Here is a 16,232-nt window from a genome sequence, read left to right as displayed (position 1 = left end):
ATTACGATCCCCAATTTGCTGAAGGACCTTTCCATGTTCCACGACATTTCTAATATGAAAATTAATTTCACCAAGTCTGTTGCCATGAATATATCCTTACCTGTCTCTACAATCTCACTTTGCAAACAAAACTTCCCTTTTCGATGGGAAGAGGAGTGCTTGACATATCTAGGAATTAAATTAACACCCGATGTAAAAGACTTATACAACAAAAACTTTTTACCCCTATTCAATACAGTCAAGAATGATCTCCTTAAATGGGGTTCAAATTTTTTCTCATGGTTCGGGAGAGCGGACATTATAAAAATGAACGTGCTCCCGAGGTTTTTGTATCTGTTGCAGACAATACCAGTCAGGATTCCGTGCACTTTTTTTAAGAATTTCAGGCGATTGTGCCTGAAATTTATATGGAACGAGAGGCAGCCTAGAATACAGTGGGAAAAACTCATAACCCCTAAGCTATTGGGTGGAATAGGATTACCTGACTTGCAAAAATATTATTGGGCCTGTCATTTGACCCGTATCTCAGATTGGCATTTACATGGTCATATTAAGGACTGGGTGAATCTCGAAAATTCCTCACATACATGCCATATACCTTTAACACACTTACCATGGATTCATCCCGCCAAAATCAATCGAAAGGTCAACTCTCATCCTGTCACTGGTAATACACTGCGTATTTTTAAATGCCTCAGCAAAAAATATAATATTTCGTCCATATATGGCCCCATGACCCCTTTAATCTTTAACCCAGAAATAAAACTGGAGATGTATGATACCGCACTTGCTGATCCACATTTAACAGACTTATTGAAAATCAACACGCTTTTCAAACAAGGTGCCATTATCTCCTATGACACATTCATCGCTGACTACCCGGATACTAACATGTCCCGGCCTGACTATGACATTATTACAAGTTTCGTGACTAAACCCAATTCAAGCTATAACTGGCACAGATCAAAAACCCCATTTGAAAACCTATGCTTTAGGAAATCTCCTCAAAAACATCTAATTTCAACATTACACGCTATGTTTTTCTCTGATTTTGATTTAAAATCAGACTACACGAATCTGAAGTGGGAAAAAGAACTAAATATCTCGCTCTCAAAAGATCAATGGGGAACTGTCTTTCGCAGGTTACACAAGGGTTCCTTAAATGTACTTACCCAGGAAAATGGATACAAGTTATACTCAAGGTGGTACAGGACCCCCCATATTGTTAATAAATTCAACCCAACCGTATCCCCTCTGTGCTGGCGTTGTAAGTCTGCTGAAGGAACGCTACTCCATATATGGTGGGAATGTAGAGATATTACACCCTTCTGGGATAAGGTACATGACCTAATATGTAAAATCACGACTTATACTCCAGACCATTCTGCCCCACAATATTTACTACATCATTCATCCCTGCCAAACTCAGTTTACAAAGATTCAATAGTCCTGCATCTCATCAATGCTGCTAAACTATGTATCCCTGCTAAATGGTTACAACCCTCACCACCATCTATACCTGAGTGGCTACGGAAAGTCCAACATATAGCAAATATGGAAGATTTAATCCATCAATCGTCTGACACCTCAAACAAGTTTTACGGGAAATGGGCATGCTGGTTGCATTTTGCGAAATCTAATGAATTTGGGACTTTATTAAACAACGGATGTTGAATAGTTACCTTACCCATTTCTCTCTATTCAACTGATCTCTTAAGTTGAATGAAGAAGTTTTAATATAGTGATCTACTTCTGCAGGGAATCATCTTCTCAATCATTTAGTTCCTACTCTTCAATCCTTATATATGAAGGCATCATTTGTTACCATCCCCTTAATATCCAATCCCCTTTTTTTTTTTATATTATTTATTTAATTTTCCAATGTCATCCCGGTTTGTTGTTCCCGATACTGTTGGGATTTTAGTTTTCCTATATGTATACATTGATTAGTAACTCACTGCTCATTGTAACTGTATATGAATGCGAACATAGAAATTGTTATATTGCACTGTATTTGTAAATTATAAAATCCAATAAAAAGATTTGAAAAAAAAAAGAAAAGTGGCTGTAAAAACGTCCGTGGAAATGAAGCCTTAGCAGCAAGCCTGCCTGACATGTAAACTGTAAAAATATGGCGTTTGTCAAGGTTTTTTTTTTTTTTTTAAAGGAAAAAATACATAACCAAGCCCAATTTAGATCCAGAACTGTGCCCAGAAGCAGCAGTACAGCGCTCTCTCCCTCCTCACTGTACTCTGAGAGCAGCAGGAGGTATGGGCTTCAGCTGCTGTCAATCAATTTCAGTGACAAGGAAGTGGGGGTGGGGCCCGAGCCGCACTTTGTGCGTCTATTGACACACACGTACCACCATAGGAAGTGGTTTTCTATGGTGGCACACAAAGAACAGGAGAAGCTGAGAGTGCCGGCGGGGGACCTCAGAAGAGACTGCTCAGTACAAAACCATTGCACAGAGCAGGCAAGTATAACATATCCGTAAAAAAAAAAAAGACACAACAACTGACCATTGTAAACACCCCTTTAGGTGTTAACGCGGAACTAAAATTACTATACACTTGCCTCCCCTCTAAGACCCCTTTCACACTGGAGACGTTTTTCAGGCGCTAAAGGGCTAAAAATAGCGCATGTAAAGCGCGCCCCCCCCCCCCTGCAGCCCCAGTGTGAAAGCCTGAGTGCTTTCACACTGGAGTGGTGCGCTTGCAGGACGTTAGAAAAAGTCCTGAAAGCAGCATCTTTAGGGTGGAATAAACCGCTCCACCACAGCCCTGTCCATTAAAATCAATGGGCAGCGCTGCAGAAGCACCTGCAAAGCGGTTCGGCAGTGACGCTTTTCAGGCGCATTTAACCCTTTCTTCAGCCGCTAGCGGGGGGGATTTTTACATAATTCTATGTAAAAATGTGCATTCAAACATACTGAATATACTCGAGTATAAGCCGAGGCACCTAATTTTACCACAAAAAAATGGGAAAACGTATTGACTCAAGTATAAGCCTAGGGTGTCCATCTGCATGCCTCACTGTGTCCCTGCCTAGACTGACGTTTAACACGGGAGTCTATGGAAGGGGTGCCCGGCTTTGAAAAATCAGTGCTTCCCAGCTCTAAGTTTGAGGTCCAGGGGACCTTACGGCCGGCCAGTACCGGGTCCCCAAAGTCCGGGAGATCAGGCGCAAAAAGGTGACTCGAGCACAAGCCAAAGGGGGCATTTTCAGCACAAAAACAAATAAAAAATGTGCTGAAAAACTCGGCTTATACTCTAGTATATACGGTATTTGCAAAATTAAGGGGAAACATTGCAGTGAAAGGGTTGAGTATTTCTGAAACACAGACCTGGAACAAGCATGCAGAAAGTGAAATCAGAGCTCCTGACCTACAGAATTGTTCTAAATGGGCAACTCAGAAAATAATGAATTCAGGAAGCAGTCAGTACAATCTAGTATCTGGCAGCCAATGAGAAGGAGGAACACCTGCTTTCACCAGCAACTGAGGCACTTCAAAGAAGGCAGCACTAGCTGTCATAGTCGATAGCAGGGATCTCCAAACTGCGGCCCTGGGGCCGGATGTGGCCCTTTGCTTGTCTTAATGCGGCCCTTGGGGCACTATTCCATCCAATTTCAATGGGGCATAATTCTTGTTGCTGACACCAATGGGGCACTATTCCACCAACTGACACCATTAATTATTTCCATTAACACCAACAATGGGGCACTAGTCCTTCCACTTTCACCAAAGATATGGTATTATTTACTCCCACTGGACATTTTTTGCTCGCAATGGCCCTAGTCTGGTCCCCCTAAAGTCTGAAGGACGGTGAACTGGCCCTTTGTTTAGAAAGTTTGGAGACCCCTGGTCTATAGGTACAATAGTGACCCTTCTACCAGCATTCCTCCACCAGTATGGCTAGCGGCAATCTGCTGTGTCGTCCAAGACAGATAACAGAATGAAATGACAGCACTGCTTGTATCACTACATTTACTTCTACAATCTTGGCACTGGTTATTACTGTACAGCTGGACCATGCCACAGTGACCAGTCATGGAAAAAAACTGAATAGAAAATGTAAACCTTAGTGATATCCTTTTATCTTAGCCGTTTTAGTGGCATGTAGAAAGGGTTATCTGGATTATGGTAGGGAGCTTCTCACCAAAGGATCTCCACTGTCCCTATGGATTGTGACTGAAGGAAACCACACATTTACACACTGCACCAGAAACTTCACCATCAAAATACAGATTTAGTCCAGAGAGACAAAGTGTTTGTCACTGAGCCCTTCATCTGGGCCTATAATTGAGGGATATCGTACAGGAAGTCCCTGGGTTACAAACCAGGTAGATTCTGTAGGTCCCTCAGTTGAATTTGCATGTGGGAACAGGTACATTTGTTAAGTGTAAACTCCGGCCCAAAAACGTATGTTTTTTGCATCGCATAGGGAAGGATTAACACACTGGTAACATTTGTTTTGCTGTTTGTGTCCCTGGTCAGAAGATGTCACTTCACTTCATGTGCTTGTAACAATTGGATTTAGAAAATGTTGAGTTGTCATGGAAACAAGAATTGGTGATAAAGGCTCAGTGGAGACACTTTGTTCCCATGATAACTCTTACAGGAGTGAATTTCTCTTCCTAGGGGTAGATTTCCTCTCACTTCCTGTTGTCTCCCTCCGTTTGTAAGTAGGAGTTGTTTGTAAATCGAATGTTCAGGGACTGCCTGTATACTGGACTGAATATACAATTATTGAACTGGATGAGTAATAAAACATACGCTCTGTCAGCAGCTGGTTTTAGCAGCAGTGGCTGGCCACGTCACCCTTCCTTGCCTAACTGGCACACACTACATTATCAGTGTTGAGCAGGGGTGTCCAACCTTCAATGTGTCCTTCCTGGGCCACATTGAAAGAAGAGGAAGCATCTTGGACCACACATTAAATACACTAAGAAGAAGAATAGCCGACGAGCAGAAAAAAAATTATAAAATCGGAGAGATCACAAGTTAAATCGCTGATATAAATAACATACCCGAGTAATAAAAAAATATTCCAAAAAAAGTTTTATTATAAAAGAGGAAAACAAAACTAGTGCGATAGTTGCCACTGTTTTTGATAAACGCATTAGAGTGGTTGTAAACCGAAAAAAATAATAAATCTGCAAGACAAATCGCATACTAGCTCATTACAAAATACTTACCTTAGATCCAAGCTGTTGCAGTTGTCCCCGCACACCGCTGAGACCGGCGACATGTCTCACACAGTTTTTTCTGGGTTCGCTGACTCCAGCACTGTGAATGGCCAGAGCCGCAATGATGTCACTCTCGTGCATGCGCCGCGTATCACGGCAACGGCCCTGAAGAAATGGCACAAATAGGCCGTTTCTTCTGTGCACATGCGTCGATGTCGGCGCAAGCGTATGTGGTAAATATCTCCCAAACCATGCAGGCTTGGGAGATATTTACAAGTACCTACAGGTAAGCCTTATTGTAGGCAAAAGTAGTGCAACTACGTTTACAGCTACTTTAATATCTGGTTGGATGTAGTAGTAATTCTCAATGAATTACTAAGTTGCTTAATTTTGCCCTCTGTGTGCTTCATCCTAGAAAAATAGTTGCTCACAAATATAGGTGCTGCTGGAAACTGATGAGGCATAATTGTGAAGAGTGGGAAGATAGAACTTATGAATGGCAAGTAAAGAGGCACCGACAAATTTTTCTTCAGTCACCAAGTATAAAAACATTTTTACAAAAGATATAAAAAAAAAAAAAAAAGTAAGTTTACGATGTTGTGTTGGGTTGCAGGTTGGGCACCCCTGGTGTAGAGCACAGGTGTATAAGGGAAGTTACTTCAGAAGAATGAAGGGCCTGGCACGGTTTAGTGCTTACCATCCTAATCACTTTACTGACCAGGAACAAGCATGCATCAAGTGAAGTATGAATTGCATGTTTACTTTGTGTCCAACTCAGAAGCAGTAAAGCCTTTAGCCCCCTATCACATTTGTGCGATTTGACATGTCAAATTCAGCTGAATTTGCGTAATTTCAAACCCACCTTCAGTGTGAATGAGGCCTTAAGTACCATGACAGCCAGGCACCTGGTCAGCCTCCATATCCTCTTAGTACCGGATTCCCTTAAATCACACCCACTGTATGTTGGGTAAACAATGGAGGAGAGTGATGAGTGCACTGAGTAATCAACCAAAATGCAATAAACATGACCGGTTATTTTAGGCAGTGAAGGATCACCTGCCCTTCCCATAGGCCATACACACCTCAGCAGAGATCATTGTATGCCTACACTAGGATATGGTAATGTGCAAGCACTGTATAAAAATGTGGTATATGGTTTCTTGTGAGGGGAAAAAAAATGTGGTATATGGGTACATGACAGTGTCCAAGATAAGGGCATCAGGTACCCCGAGAAATAAATACTACCAATGTAAGCACATAACATGGCTACCTACACTGCACATACTTGGCACAAGCATTCACCCTATACAGTGTATGACTATGTACATAAGTGGTAAGCTAACCCATTATGGGTTTTGTCACACGTGTGCCACATCAGCCTCATCATACCCAACAAACTGCAGACAATGCCAGAAAGGGACATTTGTGTAAACCAAGCAATTTCAATGAACAATCACACAATGAGCACATCATCTAACCCTTAAAACTACAGCCATGCACGGTGAAAAATCAATAAGTTAAATCCCCCGATTGAGAAGACACACTGAACCGACTCCGGCACTGATTGACAGAAAACCTCCATTTGCTGCAATGCCCAGCTTCACATAGTCTGAAATCTCCAGGCCATGATAAAAGAACAATCACATTTGGCCCAGAGGGCTCAGTCAGAATTGCATACTTCTCACTGGAAAGACTGCATTTGCTTTGTCCTTCTGTCAACCAGAAAGGGGTTAACAAGCGCACCGACGTAGGGCGATCTCACACACTCCTGGCCTGGAGGTAAATAAATGTGGAGACGGCTCCATTAGTAAAACTGGAGGATAAACAAGAAGATCGCACTTCCGGAATGTGCATCCTCCTGCTGGGAACAGCCCCCCCCCCCCCCCCGCCTCAGCACACACAACTTGGGGGGAGGGGGGGTTCTAGAGACAACCTCGGACCAAAGGATCACATGATGGAAGGCTTTAACTACTTGTCTGCCAGATGCCAGATGCAGACGCAATAACAAAAGAGGAAGGGCAGAAAGGTGCGACTCCTGCCGCTGTCGGGTGATGCAACGTGTCGTCCTGGGTCTACACACAATGGAAAAAAGACCAGGCCAGAGTGATAAGAGGGAATGATTTTAGGGTGTCACCAGGAGGACAGCGTGATATGTAGGGGGTTTATATGTGACACCAGGGTTACGAATATGGAAACATGAGGTTCAATGCGATTAGTGGTGGTTTATAATAGGGTCCCCCATACAGAAACCCCCTCAGTGTGACCTGTGGGGAAGCATCAGTGTGTTATGTGAGGGGTAGTACATGTGACACCAAGGTAGGGTGAGTTATGTGTGTGACACTAGGACAGTCATAAAGGACTCTAGGCCAGGGCAGTTTACTGTGATATGTGACCTGAGAATAGCCATAAACATCCTCTGGAGCCGGTACATTCTGACATATCAGGTATATATGTGACCCTAGGTTATCCTTATAGAACCCTAGGTGGGTGTAATATGTGAAGAGTGTGTGTATATTGGTGTACACGAGCACAGCCCTAGAAGTAAAAGAGAGGGGGGGGGGTCATATGTGGGGAGTACCACACCCCAATCATCCATAACATTATCACTGGCATATAAAGTGAAAAACATTGATTATCTCAGTACATTGGCACCTGAAAGTGGGCGGCATATATTAGGCAGCAAGTGAGCATGTTGTCCCTGAGGTTTAGGTGTTGAAAAGCAGAAAAAAAAATGAGCAAGTGTAAGGATTTCAGGGACTTTGACAAGGGACAGTTTGTATTGGCTAGACGACTGGGTAAGAGCAACACCAAACAATTCAGCTGTTGTTGGATGTTCCTGGTCTACGGTGGTCACGACCTACCAATAATGGTCCAAGGAAGGAAACTGGAGACAGGACAAGGGGCAGGTGAGCCTCAAAAGGGGGGGTGTTGGGGCAAAGGCTGGCCAGCATAGTGCAATCCAATAAAAGAGCTAATGTAGCTCAAATTTGTGAGAGAATGTATGCTGGTTCTGATAGGAAGGTGTCGGAACACAGTGCATCACAGTTTCTTGTGTACGAGGCTGCCTAGCCAAAGACCAGTCAGGGTGCCCATGCTGACCCGTGTCCACAGCCAAAAGCACCTACAACAGGCTTGTGAGCATCACCTTTGGACCACAAAGCCATAGGAAGAGGAGTGCAAGAATGGTTTGAGGTGTTGGCTTGGCCTCCAAATTTTCCAGACCTCAATACAATCAAGTATCTGTGGAATGTGTTGAAAGAACAAGTCCAATCCATGGAGGACCCACCTCACAATTTACAAGACTTGGAGCATCTGCTAGTGACAGCTTGGTGCCAAATACCACAGCATGCCTTCATAGGTCTAGTGGAGTCCATGCCTGGACAAGTTATGGTAGGTGGTCCTGTGGGTCAGTGTCACATATGAGGGGTGTATGTGTCCCTGGGGGTCATAGCACACAGGAGGAGTATTTCACCTACAATAGGTGTGTCAGGCCACACAAGAGGGACAGGATGGAAAGGGGGGCGTATTTGGGGTCCAGGTCTAGCAGAAGCCTCCAGACACAGGGGGCAGGTCTGTAGTGACACAGAATAGGCATTCTGGGGTAGATTGGGGGTCCTGGACAGGAGGTTGGGTAACAATTTGGTGTAACCCTCCCCCTCGTAATATGGAGGAGGGTAAAAAACAGGGACTACACCGAGTGCTGGAGGCAACAGGGCTGTACCAGTCCGGGTTGTACGCAGGGGGGGGGGGGTGGCAGGGCTGTACCGATCCGGGAAGTACCTGGGGGGGGGGGGGGGTGACAGGGCTGTACCAATCCGGGATGTACCCAGAGGGGTGACAGGGCTGTACCAATCCGGGAAGTACCTGGAAGGGGGGGGGGGGGTGACAGGGCTGTACCAATCCCGGATGTATCGGGGGGGGGGTGACAGGGCTGTACCAATCCCGGATGTACCCAGGGGGGTGACAGGGCTGTACCAATCCGGGATGTACCCAGGGGGGGGGGGGGGGGGGTGACAGGGCTGTACCAATCCGGGATGTACCCAGGGGGGGGGGTGACAGGGCTGTACCAATCCGGGATGTACCCAGGGGGGGGGTGACAGGGCTGTACCAATCCGGGATGTACCCAGGGGGGGGGGTGACAGGGCTGTACCAATCCGGGATGTACCCGGGGGGGGGGGGGGGGGGGTGACAGGGCTGTACCAATCCGGGATGTACCCGGGGGGGGGGGGGTGACAGGGCTGTACCAATCCAGGATGTACCCGGGGAGGGGGTGACAGGGCTGTACCAATCCGGAAAGGACCCGGGGGGGGGCAGGGCTGTACCAACCCGGGATGTACCCTGGGAGGCGAGGTGACAGGGCTATACTAACCCGGGGTTTACCATTGGGAGTGACAGGGCCCACGGGGAGGGGGGGGGGGGAGGAAGTTGGAAGTGACAGGGCCCACTAGGGAGGGATGACACCGACAATACGGGGGGCAGATATGAGGCAGATATGAGGCGAATGACATGGGCCGGGGGAGGGGGCATAGGCGGGTGTCAGGGCTCAATTGTGACTGCAACGACCCGGATGCTGCTGGCTGTACACAGTGACCCGGGCCCGAGCGTATACGGAGTAAACCAGTTGAGATTCGGGTGTACCGGGCGTGCCTCACCTGTCGGAGAGATGCCCCCTTCTCTTCCTCCTCTGGCCGGGTGTGTGCGGCGGGTGTCGGGGGTTCCGCTCTCTCTCTCTCTCCAAGATGGCGGCGGCGCTTGCACGGGGTTTCCCTGCGCGCTCCCAGCGACTCAGAGGTGCGGGCGGAGCCGACGGAGACGAGCGCTAACCGCAACGGGAGGGACCTGGGGCGCGGGCACAAAGTCACGTGAGCAGGAGAAAAGAAAGAGCGGAACCTTGGCTGTGCGCATTTCCTCGGCAACCAATCCGCCCCGCCTCTCCTTTCACCGGGGCGTGGCTAAAGCACGAACAGTTAGCTGATTGGTTGTTAGGAGTTGTGTTGCCGTAGGTGAACCGCCTCCTGTCATGGTGTAGCTACTCCTGTTTGTGGGGGGATGACATGACAGGGTGGGCGGGGACTCGGGAGAGGTGAGGACAGGAAGTGCTACTCTCCTGGAGGACAGGTTGGCTGTTTTGACAGAACAGCTGTCCTGTAAAGGTGGAGCCCTCAGTGCTGAGAGTATCCTTCCTCATCCTTCTGTCAGTGACCTGCAGCTCCTTCCACACATTGTCAGTTCAGTCACGTTTTGTGCTCAGAAAAACAACGGATGAATGCTGCTTCAGGTCCATTCAATGGTCCGCACATCCGTCTTCTGGGACGTTTTTACATCTTCCTTTTATTGGTGTTTTATTTTCTGCAGTTATTGAAGAAACTATTAGATCCCTTTCATACTGAGGCGCTTTGCAGGCAATATAACGCTAAAAATAGCGCCCTGAAAGGGCGGCTCCATTCACTCCAGTATGAAATAGGGTGACCACATTTTCAAACTGACATTCAGGGACACCCCTCAGCATGCATCGGTCGGTGACATCACAAGGGGGCAGTGCCACCATGTGACATGGCTGGGTGGCCCCGCCCCTTACCTATTTTAACATTTGTTTCACGTATGTTAGCCCAACATTACAAGTGACCACTTAGGGTCACAGAGTGTAATTGTTCTTATAATGTTGGGCTAACATACATGAATCAAATGCTTTTTATAGCCAAGGCACTATAGTTGTATATAAAACCCCACACTTTATACTACAAAGGGAATACAAATAACCTGAGGGATCTGGAGAAAAACTGGACATACACTGACCTACCTGATCCCTACACTGACCTACCTGATCCCTACACTGACCTACCTGATCCCTACACTGACCTACCTGATCCCTACACTGACGTACCTGTCCACTACACTGACCTACCTAATCCCTACACTGACCTACTTAATCCCTACACTGACCTACCTGTCCACTACACTGACCTACCTGATCCCTACACTGACCTACCTAATCCCTACACTGACCTACCTGATCCCTACACTGACCTACCTGTCCACTACACTGACCTACCTGATCCCTACACTGACCTACCTGATCCCTACACTGACCTACCTGATCCCTACACTGACCTACCTGTCCACTACACTGACCTACCTGATCCCTACACTGACCTACCTGTCCACTACACTGACCTACCTGTCCACTACACTGACCTACCTAATCCCTACACTGACCTACCTGTCCACTACACTGACCCACCTAATCCCTACACTGACCTGCCTGATCCCTACACTGACCTACCTGATCCCTACACTGACCTACCTGTCCACTACACTGACCTACCTGATCCCTACACTAACCTACCTGATCCCTACACTGACCTACCTGTCCACTACACTGACCTACCTGATCCCTACACTGACCTACCTGATCCCTACACTGACCTACCTGTCCACTACACTGACCCACCTAATCCCTACACTGACCTACCTGTCCACTACACTGACCTACCTGATCCCTACACTGACCTACCTGTCCACTACATTGACCCACCCAGGGGGGGCTTGTCACATCCTCAGCTCTGAGGGGCTCATGCTGGGACCTGTAGTCCTTCATTAGGAGGATGAGGTCAGTGGCAGTGGTGGGGGTGGGAGGAGAGAGGAGGTTGGTGAGGGTTGTAGGGGTTGCAGACGTGTAACGTCACTGGTTGTTAGACGCCAGGCAGCTATAGCAACCAGTCAACACGAGTATAGTCAGGTGGATGTGGAGGCAGAGCCAGATCTAGGGCGGCTTGGTCCGCCCCTTTCCCCTGAATTGCTGAATGTTCCCAGTGTCAGTTTCATTCCGGGACACTGTATTGTCCCGGAATGAAGGTGCCCTAGACCGGGGACAGAGATTATTATTATTATATTATTATACAGGATTTATATAGCGCCAACAGTTTGCGCATCGATTTACATCAGGGAAGACAGTACAGTCACAATACAAATCAATACAGGAGGGATCAGATGTCAATTAAGGGATAGTCCCGGGCAATCCGGGACACCTGGGCACCCTAGTGTGAAAGCTCGAGCAGGGTGGTAAAAAAAGTCCTGCTAGCAGCATCTTGGAGGTATTGTAGGAGCGGTGAATACACTGCTCCTAAAGCACCCCTGCCCATTGAAATCAATGGGCAGCGCCGCTGCAGCGGCACTTTGTGGGCGGTTTTAACTCTTTATCGGCCGCTAGCGGGGGTTAAAAGTGTTCGCTAGCGGCCGAATAGCGCTGCAAAAATTACGGTAAAGCGCCGCTAAAATAGCAGCGTTTTACCGCCGACGCCCCCACCGCCCCAGTGTTAAAAGGGGCCTAACGGCTTCTTTCACACCGGCGATCCAATCAGGTTCGTTTGCCAGTTTTTCGGGGGGGACCAGATCAGACCCTCCAGTCTCTTCTATGGAGCGGTGGATGTCAGCGGACATATGTCCATTGATACCCGCTGCCATCCAATCCTGTCCGCTAATAACAGACAGATGGTGGTCCTATTCCCTATCCACCTGGAGGATCGCTTTAGATGGAAATGGACAGGCGGTTCGTTTCCATCCAATTGTCCCATAGACGAGAGTGGGCTGTGTCCGCTCTGCATAGAAGAGAAGGGGACTGTCATCCACCCGCTCAGCAGGGATCGGTGGAGAGATCCCCAGCTGAGCAAGTCAATCCCACTTCACAGAGGGGCCTTATAGATAAAAAACGTATAAAAAAAAGATGTTCCTTGCCTAAAAATTGCAAAAGCGGAACAGATGACATCCGGTGATGTCCACAAAAATGGAATCGGATGCAAGTGTTTACAGATTTTATTTTTCTGTGGAAATAAACTGAAATGTAAACATTATAGGAAAAAAGACTGCGCTAACCAAATAAAAAATAGCATCAATAAAAATCAAAGGCAGCAATAAAATGTGACAAACATAAATAACATAATACAAAAGATAAACTGCGCCAATGGAATGGACCAGCAACAAAATGCCAGTACTCAATAATCTCTGAACCCCAAAATAAAAACTTAAATGGGGGTAAATAGAAATAATAATAATAATAATAATGTAGTCCCAAATGATGATTAAGGGATCAGGCGGACCCCACAAGCAGGATAAACAAACACCACCGTGAGATTGACTTCTTGTGAAGAGACCACCACCTAATGGAAAGCCGCTTACCACAACCAAGTGATTAAAACATTTTTTTTAATCACGCTACTTGCTGTAAGCACGTTTTCGTCTTTATGTAGCGCCCCCTTACTTTCAGTATGGGCACTACGCTAAAGTTAGTGGGGAATGGGAGAGTTACTTTGCTCCCATTTTGAATTTGTTAAAATTGGCACTTCTGTCACTCCAGAAACGTCCACTGGGTCGGTCTGTGCTCCAGGGATGTAATACCATCCCTGGCCAGCAGTTGGCACCAGAGCGGTTCTGGCAGAGCAACTTTCCCCAGCAGCCAATCAGAGAAGTTTCTCCCTCGCAAGGCATGCTGGGGAAGGGGATATCTGTGACAGGTGTCATGTGCTAACCAAGTTTCGCGGGGTCCTGGTTCCAGGTGCGGCATCCACCTTCAGGGTGTGCGCATCCTAGGCCCCCGCCAGCAAGGCCCACCAGGCCAGAATACATAAACCCTCATCCTGAGGTAAAAAGGGACTCCAGTGGCTTACTGGGTCCCCGGTTCTATTGAAAGGATCCCAGGCTGGGTGCCGTTGGATTGGGGAGTCGGCTTGAGGGGAACCCGGAGGCAGGTTGTCCAACAGGGCTTGAGCAAGCCAATCGGGGATCTGGTGACCGGAATGGTGACAGGTACGTGCTGTTGTCATCCGGTGACCTATGCTAAAAACCTACTGGGAGGATTCGCTCAATCTATCCATCTAGCTCACCTAAAAGTAATTGGCCTGTGGCAGAGGCCCTAGAGCCAGGTCTGTGAGAGAGATCTGTTCCTCCCAGCAAATCCTAAGTGACACTTCGCCTGCCAGGCTTGTGAGAGGGGGTCTGTCCGGGGGCAGTTTACCCACTCCAACTAGGGTTGCCACCTTTTCTTCAAGCCAAACCCGAACACTTTAGCGGCACAGGGCACGTTTTTTTTCGTAGTATACACAATCGGATAATAAAAGACCTGGGGTCTTCTTCTTCTTCTTCTTCTTCTTCTTCTTCTTCTTCTTCTTCTTCTTCTTCTTCTTCTTCTTCTTCTTCTTCTTCTTCTTCTTCTTCTTCTTCTTCTTCTTCTTCTTCTTCTTCTTCTTCTTCTTCTTCTTCTTCTTCTTCTTCTTCTTCTTCTTCTTCTTCTTCTTCTTCTTCTTCTTCTTCTTCTTCTTCTTCTTCTTCTTCTTCTTCTTCTTCTTCTTCTTCTTCTTCTTCTTCTTCTTCTTCTTCTTCTTCTTCTTCTTCTTCTTCTTCTTCTTCTTCTTCTTCTTCTTCTTCTTCTTCTACTTCTTCTTCTTCTTCTTCTTCTTCTTCTTCTTCTTCTTCTTCTTCTTCTTCTTCTTCTTCTTCTTCTTCTTCTTCTTCTTCTTCTTCTTCTTCTTCTTCTTCTTCTTCTTCTTCTTCTTCTTCTTCTTCTTCTTCTTCTTCTTCTTCTTCTTCTTCTTCTTCTTCTTCTTCTTCTTCTTCTTCTTCTTCTTCTTCTTCTTCTTCTTCTTCTTCTTCTCTTCTTCTTCTTCTTCTTCTTCTTCTTCTTCTTCTTCTTCTTCTTCTTCTTCTTCTTCTTCTTCTTCTTCTTCTTCTTCTTCTTCTTCTTCTTCTTCTTCTTCTTCTTCTTCTTCTTCTTCTTCTTCTTCTTCTTCTTCTTCTTCTTCTTCTTCTTCTTCTTCTTCTTCTTCTTCTTCTTCTTCTTCTTCTTCTTCTTCTTCTTCTTCTTCTTCTTCTTCTTCTTCTTCTTCTTCTTCTTCTTCTTCTTCTTCTTCTTCTTCTTCTTCTTCTTCTTCTTCTTCTTCTTCTTCTTCTTCTTCTTCTTCTTCTTCTTCTTCTTCTTCTTCTTCTTCTTCTTCTTCTTCTTCTTCTTCTTCTTCTTCTTCTTCTTCTTCTTCTTCTTCTTCTTCTTCTTCTTCTTCTTCTTCTTCTTCTTCTTCTTCTTCTTCTTCTTCTTCTTCTTCTTTTCTTCTTCTTCTTCTTCTTCTTCTTCTTCTTCTTCTTCTTCTTCTTCTTCTTCTTCTTCTTCTTCTTCTTCTTCTTCTTCTTCTTCTTCTTCTTCTTTCTTCTTCTTCTTCTTCTTCTTCTTCTTCTTCTTCTTCTTCTTCTTCTTCTTCTTCTTCTTCTTCTTCTTCTTCTTCTTCTTCTTCTTCTTCTTCTTCTTCTTCTTCTTCTTCTTCTTTCTTCTTCTTCTTCTTCTTCTTCTTCTTCTTCTTCTTCTTCTTCTTCTTCTTCTTCTTCTTCTTCTTCTTCTTCTTCTTCTTCTTCTTCTTCTTCTTCTTCTTCTTCTTCTTCTTCTTCTTCTTCTTCTTCTTCTTCTTCTTCTTCTTCTTCTTCTTCTTCTTCTTCTTCTTCTTCTTCTTCTTCTTCTTCTTCTTCTTCTTCTTCTTCTTCTTCTTCTTCTTCTTCTTCTTCTTCTTCTTCTTCTTCTTCTTCTTCTTCTTCTTCTTCTTCTTCTTCTTCTTCTTCTTCTTCTTCTTCTTCTTCTTCTTCTTCTTCTTCTTCTTCTTCTTCTTCTTCTTCTTCTTCTTCTTCTTCTTCTTCTTCTTCTTCTTCTTCTTCTTCTCTTCTTCTTCTTCTTCTTCTTCTTCTTCTTCTTCTTCTTCTTCTTCTTCTTCTTCTTCTTCTTCTTCTTCTTCTTCTTCTTCTTCTTCTTCTTCTTTCTCCTTCTCCTTCTTCTTCTTCTTTCTCCTTCTTCTTCTTTCTTCTTCTTCTTCTTCTCTTCTTCTTCTTCTTCTTCTTCTTCTTCTTTCTTCTTCTTCTTCTTCTTCTTCTCCTTCTTTCTTCTTCTTCTTCTTCTTCTTCTCCTTCTTTCTTCTTCTTCTTCTTCTTCTTCTCCTTCTTTCTTCTTCTTCTTCTTCTTCTTCTCCTTCTTTCTTCTTCTTCTTCTTCTTCTTCTTCTTCTTCTTCTTCTTCTT

The 16,232-nt window shown here is 45.6% G+C and overlaps 1 protein-coding gene and 1 pseudogene across 1 annotated transcript in view; both read right to left on the bottom strand.

Annotated features, from left to right (window-relative positions):
• RAB14 (RAB14, member RAS oncogene family) overlaps nucleotides 1-10,015 on the bottom strand; it is a 50,742-nt gene extending 40,727 nt beyond the window's left edge. The window contains exon 1 of the mRNA XM_040324043.1: nucleotides 9,840-10,015. The gene's annotated coding sequence lies outside the window, so the exon portion shown is untranslated. The remainder of the gene's footprint in view (nucleotides 1-9,839) is intronic.
• A 5,229-nt stretch (nucleotides 10,016-15,244) lies between these two features.
• Nucleotides 15,245-16,232, bottom strand: part of LOC120914468 — a 1,918-nt pseudogene continuing 930 nt past the window's right edge.

Source organism: Rana temporaria, chromosome 9, assembly GCF_905171775.1.
Source record: "Rana temporaria chromosome 9, aRanTem1.1, whole genome shotgun sequence".
NCBI lineage: Eukaryota > Metazoa > Chordata > Amphibia > Anura > Ranidae > Rana > Rana temporaria.
The sequence above is the reverse complement of the archived record's forward strand: the minus strand, read 5'-3'. Positions and strand labels throughout refer to the sequence as shown.